The sequence below is a fragment of the Tenrec ecaudatus genome, chromosome 9 (genome assembly GCF_050624435.1).
Source record: "Tenrec ecaudatus isolate mTenEca1 chromosome 9, mTenEca1.hap1, whole genome shotgun sequence".
Taxonomy (NCBI): Eukaryota; Metazoa; Chordata; class Mammalia; order Afrosoricida; family Tenrecidae; genus Tenrec; species Tenrec ecaudatus.
Window position 1 is genome coordinate 138,372,624 of NC_134538.1, and position 10,140 is coordinate 138,382,763.

General features: G+C 39.2%; 1 pseudogene; it reads right to left on the reverse strand.

Moving 5' to 3' along the window:
- Positions 1-8,649: 8,649 nt before the first annotated feature.
- Positions 8,650-9,336, reverse strand: LOC142456549 (ATP synthase peripheral stalk subunit OSCP, mitochondrial pseudogene; annotated as a pseudogene).
- Positions 9,337-10,140: the final 804 nt, after the last annotated feature.

Consider the following 10,140-nt stretch of genomic DNA (forward strand, 5'->3'; position numbering starts at 1 on the left):
AATTTGAGTATCGTTATAGTTTTGTTCCGGTTTGATATTATTGAGTTAGTTCTGATTCCTTGTGACCCATGAATGACATACAAAATATCTCCTTCCATTAAGATAGTCTTGTCATTGTTAGGTGCGGTATATTTTATTTTGACTCAGTAATTCCATGAACAACTGAAAAAACAAACAAAAACATTGCTCAATCTCATATCTCCCTGACATGCATTGCTATGTTTGAGCCCATTGTGCAGCCACTGAGCCAAGCCATCTCATGGAGGGTTTCCTTTCTTTGGGCTGATCGTCTACTTTGGCAGGCAGCATAGCTGGGCTAGGGATCGGTCTCTCCTGATAACTTGTCCAATGGAAGTGAGATGATGTCTCACCACCTCACTTCTTTCTCTTCCTAACAGTTTATTCTGATTCTAGTGAACATTTACAGATGAGTTTTCCGCCATGAGCTATCGGCATGGTTTCTGCTATGAAGGCTGTATTTTACAACTGCTGATTATTTTGTTCGCCTGCACCTTTCACATTCCAATCACCGGCTTATCAATGCATTTTGACTGTACATTTGATCCATTTCAGAGTCAAGGTGATGGTAGAAATTGTCAATTTCCTCACCTTTGCCATTAATTTTTGACATGTAGGTTTGAAAGAAAGTTACTTGTCTTTCTTATGTAGGCATAGGAAAATGTTCCTATCACCGAGAGACTTGTACTTCAGGAGAGAGATCTGAATGTTGTATCTCCTTGCGAATGCAATGGTGTACCTTCTCAGTTTGATGAGGATATTGAACTTTATGTGTTGCTTTTAATTTGGATAACTTCGAATTATCTTTGTTTCATACCTTGTTCATCCCACGTTCTGGTTATTACTGGGTGTTTTTAGCAGTCTTCTCATTTTGAATCATGCCGCATTAGCAGAGGAGGATTGTAAAAGCTTTGGTCTGTGTATGACACAGATCAACTTTAATTTTTAGAGGCAACTTCTCTGTAGTTCTATTTTGAGTGCCTTCCAAGCTGAGGGGTTACCTTCCAGCACTATACCCAATCGTGAAGTACTGCTAAGAGGTTTTAATTGCTCAATTGCTCAATTATTTTTAGGAGAGGTTTCTGGGTACTTCTTCTTAGCCTCCACTGAATTCTGTTCACTACGGTTACCTGCTGGTATTTGAAATTCCATGGCATAATTTTCAAGACCACAGAAACACAGGCATCATCCCGGCAGGACTAATTGACAGAAGTTATAATAGATGCTGAAACGTATTTAGTACACATACTTAGTTGAAATGTAAATTCTTACATTTTAATATGTCATCTAAAGCGGTTGTGATACTTTATATTTTAAGAAGCTATATCCTAACTTATATTACCAATATTTGATGTTATCAGACAATATTGTCACTGTACTTTTAATGCCTGTAAAATTCTATTTTGTGTTTGTTTTATTGAATAGTGTTCCTCCATAATTTATTTGGGAGATAGTCGTGAATATATTGTACCAAAATTTAACAGTTGACCTCTCATGTACATTGAAAACAGAAAAGATATATTCATCCTTAATTTTAAGAGTGATTGAAATTATTTGCTCTATAAGAAAAAAACTAAAATCTTAATTCTGCCATGATTTCTGAGATGTTTTATAGGGTACAAATTTAATTTCCTCTATAGAGACATCTGGAATGAAGAATGTATAATCTTAAACTTGTGATCCCTACCTAGTGACTTAGTAACTTGTCTACAATATGAATAATTGAATTGGATTTTCCTAAATCTCAACATTCATCTTTTCAGATAACTTAGATGAAACTTCTTTCAGATGGTTAATCAAAACAGCCTGTCATTCTGAGCTCCTGTTATACAAATATTAATGTACATTCATTGATTTATCTGATGCCCTTCTCTAGGCTCCAACATGATTCTACTACCCACAGCACATCACTCCCTATCTTAGTCCGGGTAGACTAAAGAGACAAATCCATAAAAACTCATATGTGTATAAGAGAGAGCTTTATATAAAAGGGTAATTTTACATTAAGAAAGCATCCCAACCCCCTCCAGCCCAAGCCCATGTCAGATATTAGCCCATAATTGTGATACCAATATATAAAGTCCTCTTCAGACTCATGAAACACATGCAATGACCCCAAATGCAGGAAGATCACAGGCCAGTGGGTAGAAAGTCTTTGGATCCAGAGGTGTTGTAAGCATCTCAGCGCTGGCAGAGTCTCCATGTGGCTTCTCCAGCTTCCAGGGCTGCATCAGGGTAGGTCTGTATGGCTTCTCCTCTGGGATTTCTCCCAGAGAATCAGCAGAGAGAGAGTTTCTCCTGTCTCCAAGGAGGAAAATCAGCAGTTCCCAGAATTCTCAGGAGAAGGCCATGCCCACACAGTGGTCTCATTGGCTGTTTCCAGATTGACAGGCTAGACTCCACCCATACACTCTTAATCCTCAAATTGACACCAGATTAGGTAACTACCACACCCCCTTCTAATAGTTATTGAAATGTTAAAAATAAAACTATGCCTCACCTCCAGAGACAGCATGCATTATTTAATTTTATGTAATGAATTCATTCCTCAGTCCAGGTCTAATTTCATATTTGATACTCATAACTTATCTGCTGAATTACAAACAAACTAAGAGAGTACAAACTCATATATATTCTTAGCTAATGGGAACACTTAACATCAAAACATTTTCCAGAAATTTACCAAACTTTCTATTTATGGGTATGGAGTATATTTAAACTTCATAAGGATTTTTGGTAGGAGAAACAGAGAACTATGCCTTAGTCACCTAGTGCAATCATTACAAAAGTATCACTAGAGGGCTGTTTCAAAGAAAATAGCTTTATTCTCTTACAGGTCGGGGACTAGGATTTGGAATTTTTAGTGTCAGCAATGGGATAAGGGCCTTTCTTGCCTCAAGCTTCTTGTAGCTATCTGCATCCTTTAGTCTTCCTGAGCCCTTAGATGTATCTATTCAAATCTTCAGATTTCGATGGAGCCCTGGTGGTAGTGGTTATGCGTTGGGCTGTTAACAGAAAGGTCGGTGGTTCAAAGCCACTTGCTGCTGCTGATGAGAAAGAGCTAGGCAACAGCCACCACAGTAGGACTAACTGATAGACAAATAGTGGATGTTTTCTGCTGTCAGAAAATTTGCTTCTTTAAGTTTATCCACATCAATTAAGGAATTAGAATAACAATTTTCAAATTATTGTGAGAAGAGATTTACAAAGGTTGATTAAAGTATTTTGCATAATAAAATTGACCCATCAAAAAATATACAGCTATCTGCCTCTGCAAGCCCTGCAGGGCTCTCTTTCAAAATGAATTCTTGAAGGTACTGTCTGAAAATGACGAAATTCAAAGAGCTTTAAGTTGATTCAGAGCTCACTTTGCATTGAATAATTTAAAGATTACTTACTTTTGGCGAAAGCAATCACCTGCAGAATCTACGGGGCATGCGAGAGGCTGATTGCTTGCTCCCAGGCAAAGCAAAATTATGAAGCCCATCAGAAAAATGCAAACATACAATATGTTCTCGATAAGAGTTTCATTTGTGCTAGAGTAATTATCTGAGTCCTTGAATGTAGTGCTTTAAATATGGGTATATATTCGTTCAATTCCAGTGGTACAATTTTTTTAATATAAGATGGTGGTGAGGGAGGGGATTGTAATAGGTTTTCATCTTAGAATTGCTCCCAAACTGGAAATTTCTTGGGAAAAAATGTGGCAATAAGCATTTTGATTCAAATATGTAATCTTTCTTTTCTAATGATCTGCTTATAGGTACTCTAGGGACTGGGTCCCAGGCTTCACAAGTTTTATATGTAGAAACTCTATTAAACCAAGCCTTTGTTAAAGGAAATTGCTAACATGGATGCTGTGCCATCCTGAGTCACAGTAGTTGTTATCTGTGTGAATACGTATTAAATGACTTTTAAAATAATCTTGCTGTCCTTGTGTTTCCAATGAGTGAACTCAGACTCTTTGAGGACAGACCTCATAAGCATGTCAGTAATAGAATTGAATTTCAGGTTTGGGGATCATACAGATTGTGTTCTGCCAGAGCACAGGCTTGGCTGACAGCGCTCCCAGCTCAGTTCTCAGAGGTGCTCAGCAGTAGATCCTGGTTGTCTCTTGAGGGCAAATAGTACAACAAAGCCCCAGCATTCTTTTCCAACTTCACATTGAACTCAGAGAAGTCCTTTACAGACTATTTTTCACCGGCACACCCATGGACCAATCCAATCTTAGTTCATTTCACTTCTGTAGAGATCTTTATGCAAATATTGAATGATTAGAATACTGCATATTTAAACTAGTAAAAGCCACCTGCCTTCAACAATGGCATGGACACCATATTTTAATAGGCGATTTAGCTAATGATTACAGATCATTTGCTAAAACTCAGCAATATAATCCTCACATTTGACCCAGTTGTTAAGGAAGATTTTTATTTCAAAAGGGAACTCACTGAACACTCGGTAATTTTGCTATCCGTAGCTTAATTTCTTCATGTTTTGCTCAATTTTTCTGTATTCATTCAGTGCCCTTTAAAGACAGGAACAAAGGCTCATTTCTCTCCATCATGGGCATAGTGCTTGCTGGCCAATATCTTTATTTAACATAAGTTTTTATATCTTTTGGTTTGGCTTTTTAAGCTACTTATTTCAATCCCTTGCATTATATAGTATTTTTGTTTGAAGTGTAGTGGCATAAACTTGTGGAATAGCAAAAGAATAGAAATTACTCTCATTTTAAATGATTTGATTTCTATTGCTTAAGATATTAACTTACTTTTTCTACTGAATATTAGTCATTCGTTAATGGCATACTCATTACATAATTTTCAACTATGCAAGTAAGTAGGACATGTATTTTAAGTGATCTTGACATATTTTATATGTCTGTCTCTGCTTACATGCTCATATGACTTTAATGTTCTAGAAAAATAATTCATTTTACAATGGAAGCAGTCTACCAATATTAGTGATCTTTCAACTGCCATCAAGTTATGCAGACTCACAGCAACCCTCGAAAACAGGGTAGAACTGCCCCTGTGGATTTGAGAGATGGTAACTCTGTAAATAGTAGAAAGTCCGGACTTTCTTCCGAGGAGCAGCTGGTAGTTTCAAACCACTGACCTTGATGTTAGCAGCAAGTGGGCTCCCTTTAACAGACTTGGAGACTCATAAATTATGGGGGCTGATAAATGCTAATATTTTTATATAAGCTAATTATGGTTTTGAAAATGGCCCTTTCTGACCTTTTGTGTCCCATGTATTTTTTATGCTTGTGTCTTTAGTCAGAGTACAAGAGAACCCCAAAGATTTAATGAATATTTCATAGTTTAGATTAATGTGAAATGGCTTCATTTATTTGGTTGCATACATTGTTTATTCTTGCTTTGTTCCCTAAAAGACTGAAACCCTGTATAAGTACTAGCTACATGTTGGAATTATCTTAACGGAATTGGGTTTGTTGATTTTTTAAAATTTGGGTTGTAAATGTTAAACATATTTATGAGTTAGTGTCTCAGTAACATCTATATTGGTGTTTGACCAAAGAACTGGGCACCAACAGCTAGCCAAGTTGACATGTAAAATTAGCCACTTTTTATCTGCGTAAATTATACTAAACATGAATTCTACTGATATGCCTAACTCCACTATATTACCACTTCAGTCATTCTAGTATTCTGCCCTTGCTTATTTGTAAACTCCATTCCAATAATAGCTTTTATCATCAGTATCTCTTTAATTACATGTCCTATACTAGTACCTGTGAAAATTATTTACCCATATGGCTGAGCAAAACAAATTTATCAACTAGACTCAATAGGTGTCTAAACATATTCTACCTACTGGTTTCTTTTTAGAAAACATAATTACTCAGTGCCTTCCTAGCAATTAAACTTTTGTACTATAGCCCCAAATCCAGGATAAAATGTATCTGCTTCCCCCTGAACCCCTCCCCAACACTGGAACATTCTAGAGCCCCCAGGGGGTGCTAACACCTATTTTGGGAAAGCACGGAATAGGGCAAAACATTTAGGTGCAGTTTCTTTTGCCTCACCTTACAAACTCCACTCATTTGCTGTTTTTAGTGAGCAGAATTCCCCTCAATCTTGTTAGTGAGATTGTTGAATATTGATGCTATAACAGTTGTGTGATAGGAAGGTTTGTTGTGCCAATCTTGTCAATAAACACATGTGGGATTAATTGAAGAGTGGAGAGATAAATGACTCAGTCAGCCTCACCTCTCTCTCTTGCTATTGGATCAGTGTGTGGCTGCCTTGCTTGTTTTGTGCCTCAATTTGCAAACTATACTACCTGTGGGACACCTAACCCGTGAACTGTGTCACTGTAATTTGAGGTTCCTTCAAGACCTGCTTTGCTACGCTACTGGAAGGTACTGTCGGAAGGAGCTGGGGAGTGTCGGCCTCTGTCATCTGGCTGACTGTTTGTGAGCTGCTTGCTGTTTGCTGCCTGTGGCTAGGTAGCCTCAATTGCTCCATGGAGGACTGCGTACTAGCTGTTTCACAGGAGTGAGTTGCACTGAGCCATTTGTACTGCTTTATAGATTAATTGTTTATTTCTTATGTTATCTATCTATATAAATATATCTAAGATTATTAATGTACTGGTTTTGTTTCTCTAGAGAACCCTAACACAAATGGATTTTGTCTCATTCTACATTCCTTCCTGTGACCTTGAATCTTTTTGTTTTTAAAGATTTTTGGGAGGACTCATATATCTCTTATAACAACCCATACAACAGTTATTTTGAACATATTTGTACATGTGTTGCCATAATTATTTTCTAAGCATTTACATTGTACTTGTACCCTTGGTATCAGCTCCTCTCTTTAACGTCCCTCCACCCCAGCAATCACTGATCGATTTGCCATCTGATTAGTTCTTACCTTTCCTAGCATGCCATATATTATGCAGCATAGAGGAATTAGGCTATTCAGACTTAATGCTTTCATTTAGCAATATATATTCAAGCATTTTTTATTGTAGTTGGTAATGTTTTACTGATTTTTGTATTTTATTTATTTGTTTATTTTTGTTCAGGAAGCATTTTTTTTTTTTAATGAATAAATCTTTTTATTGGGACTCATACAACTCTTATCACAATCCATACATACATCAATTGAGCAAAGCACCCTTATACATTCGTTGACCTCGTCCTTCTCAAAATTCGCCTTCCACTTGGGTTCCTGGAATCAGCTCGGTTTCCTTTTTTTTCCTCCTGCTCCCTCTCTGCTCCCCCCTTCCCTCTGTACCCTTAATAGTTTATAAATCATTATTTTATCTTATCTTTTTTTTTTCTTCTTTTACATTTTATTAGGGACTCCAACAACTCTTACCACAATCCATACATATACATACATCAATTGTACAAAGCACACCCATACACTCCCTGTCCCAATCACTCTCAAGGCATTTGCTCTTCACCTAAGCCCCTTGCATCAGGTCCTCCTTTCCCCCCCCCCTCCCTTTTCCCCCCTCCCTCATATGCCCTTGGTAATTTATACCTCGTTATTTTGTCATATCTTGCCCTATTCGGGGTCTCCCTTCCCCCCTTCTCTGCTGTCCCTCTCCCAGGGAAGAGGTCACATGTGGCTCCTTGTAATCAGTTCCCCCTTTCCAACCCACTCACCCTCCACTCTCCCAGCATCGTCCCTCACGCCCTTGGTCCTGGAGGTATCATCCACCCTGGATTCCCTGTATCTCCAACCCTCCTATGTACCAGTGTACAGCCTCTGTCCTATCCAGCCCTGCAAGGTAGAATTCGGATCATGGTAGTTGGGGGGAGGAAGCATCCAGGATCTGGGGGAAAGCTGTGTTCTTCATCGATACTACCTCACACCCTAATTAACCCATCTCCTCTCCTAAGCCCCTCTATGAGGGGATCTCCATTGGCTGACACTTGGGCCTTGGGTCTCCACTCTGCACTTCCCCCTTCATTTAATATAATATATATATACACATACATATATACATATACACATAAATACACATACATACACACACTTATAACTTTTTTTTTTTTGCATGATGCCTTATATCTGGTCCCTTGGGCACCTCGTGATCGCACTGGCCGGTGTGCTTCTTCCATGTGGGCTTATTTGTTTCTGAGCGAGATGGCCGCTTATTCACCTTCAAGCCTTTAAGACCCCAGACACTATCTCTTTTGATAGCCGGGCACCATCAGCTTTCTTCACCACATTTGTTTATGCACCCATTTGTCTTCAGCGATCCTATCATGGAGGTGTGCAGTCAATGATATGATTTTTTGTTCTTTGATGCCTGGTAACTGATCCCTTTGGGACCACTCGATCACACAGGCTGGTGTGTTCTTCCATGTGGACTTTGTTGCTTCTGAGCTAGATGGCCGCTTGTTTATCTTCAAGCCTTTAAGACCCCAGTCACTATCTCTTTTGATAGCCGGGCACCATCAGCTTTCTTCACCACATTTACTTGTTCACCCATGTTGGCTCCAGCTGTTGTGTCGGGAGAGTGAGCATCATAGAGTTCCAATTTAATAAAAGAAGGTATTCATGCATAGAGGGAGTGTTTGAGTAGAGGCCCAAGGTCCTTCTGCCAGCAGGAAGCATTTTTATTGATGCTCCAACTTTGAAGGATATTCACCGACAGAAAATCAAGATGGTCACACCGTCTCCCGCATGACCCTTCTCAGCTTCTGAATCTTGGACTTGGCCGACATATCCACGTACTTCTTGCCAATGCAGACAATCATTCCACCCATGATTGATGGGTCAGTCTTCACCTCCAGTTTCAACACCTGGCCTTGGCTTAGGAAGCTGTTCAGGACTGTTTTCAAGTCACAGAGAGAGGCGTTGTCTAAGGGAGATGCAGTAGTGACTGTGCAAGGAACCTCTCCATGGTGGACACTCATGATGGTCGAGAAGGCCGAAATGACGCCCAGGGTGTTGTTCAAACGGCCGTTTTCAGCAAGCAACTTGATCAGGTTGGTTGTGATGGGGGAAAGCCTCTCTTTGGCGGTGATGTCATTCAGGCTTTTCACTTTAATAGAGCGCTTCACATGGGGGTTCAGAATTGCAAGAGCCACTTTGGGGTCCTTCAGAAGTTCTGCTACTCTCAACAACTCCTTTTCCACTTGCTCCAGTTTATTTTGTTTCGATGCAGCAAAATAAAGGGCAGCGGCATAGCGACCTTCAACACCATGGATTTGAACAGGTGGCCTCACAAGCTTGGCGAATGGCCTGATCACAGATGTGCTGAAGCATCGCACCTCGGAAAGCTGGGTCACTGCTGGGCCAGCCATCTTCCCCCGGACGGCTGTAGGTCAAGCCCAAGACGGAACCGGGAAGGGCCCATTTTTGTATTTTAATGTTGTAAATATATTTGAAAAGAAAGCCTAATAGAATATGAGAATTGATTTTTTTTTCCCCTTTGAAAGCTATCAGTCTCCCAAACCCACTGGCACTGAGTCAATTCCAACTAACAGGAACTCTATAGGGCAGCATAGAATTGCCCCTTTCAGTCTCTTAGACTAAAATCGGTACCACAGTGGTTCCCAAACTTGCTAATGCCGTGACCCTTTCATAAAGTTCCCCATGTTGTGGGGACCCCTCAACCATAAAATTATTTTTGATGCTACTGCATAACTGTAATTTTGCTACTGCTATGAATTTGGTGACCCCTGGGAGAGAGTCGTTCAATCCCCAAAGGGGTCCAGACCCACAGGTTGAGAACCACTGCTGTGCAGGATCAGAAAGCTTCATTCTTTTCCCTCAGAAAGGCTAGTCCTTTCAAACCACTTACCTCATGGCTAGTTGTAAGTCAGAAATGTTTTCTTTGAAAATAAAATTGTAAAGAATCATTTTAGTTCCATATTTTTGTGGCTAGAAAAGCATTTAGCAACTCACCAGAGTTCCTTAAAATAAGTTCTACTAAAAAAGCAAAAAACATAGTTCACTTTTTATAGAGTAGCACGAGACTGAAGAAGACACTTATAATAAAATTTTACCGCTATTACTGATAAAGATTTAGCAAGATAAAGCTAAAACACCCATAGACCTGTAATGTAAATTGATAAAGAATTGTATTCTATTCTCTAGTTGGAAGCACATCTAGAATTGAATGAAAGAT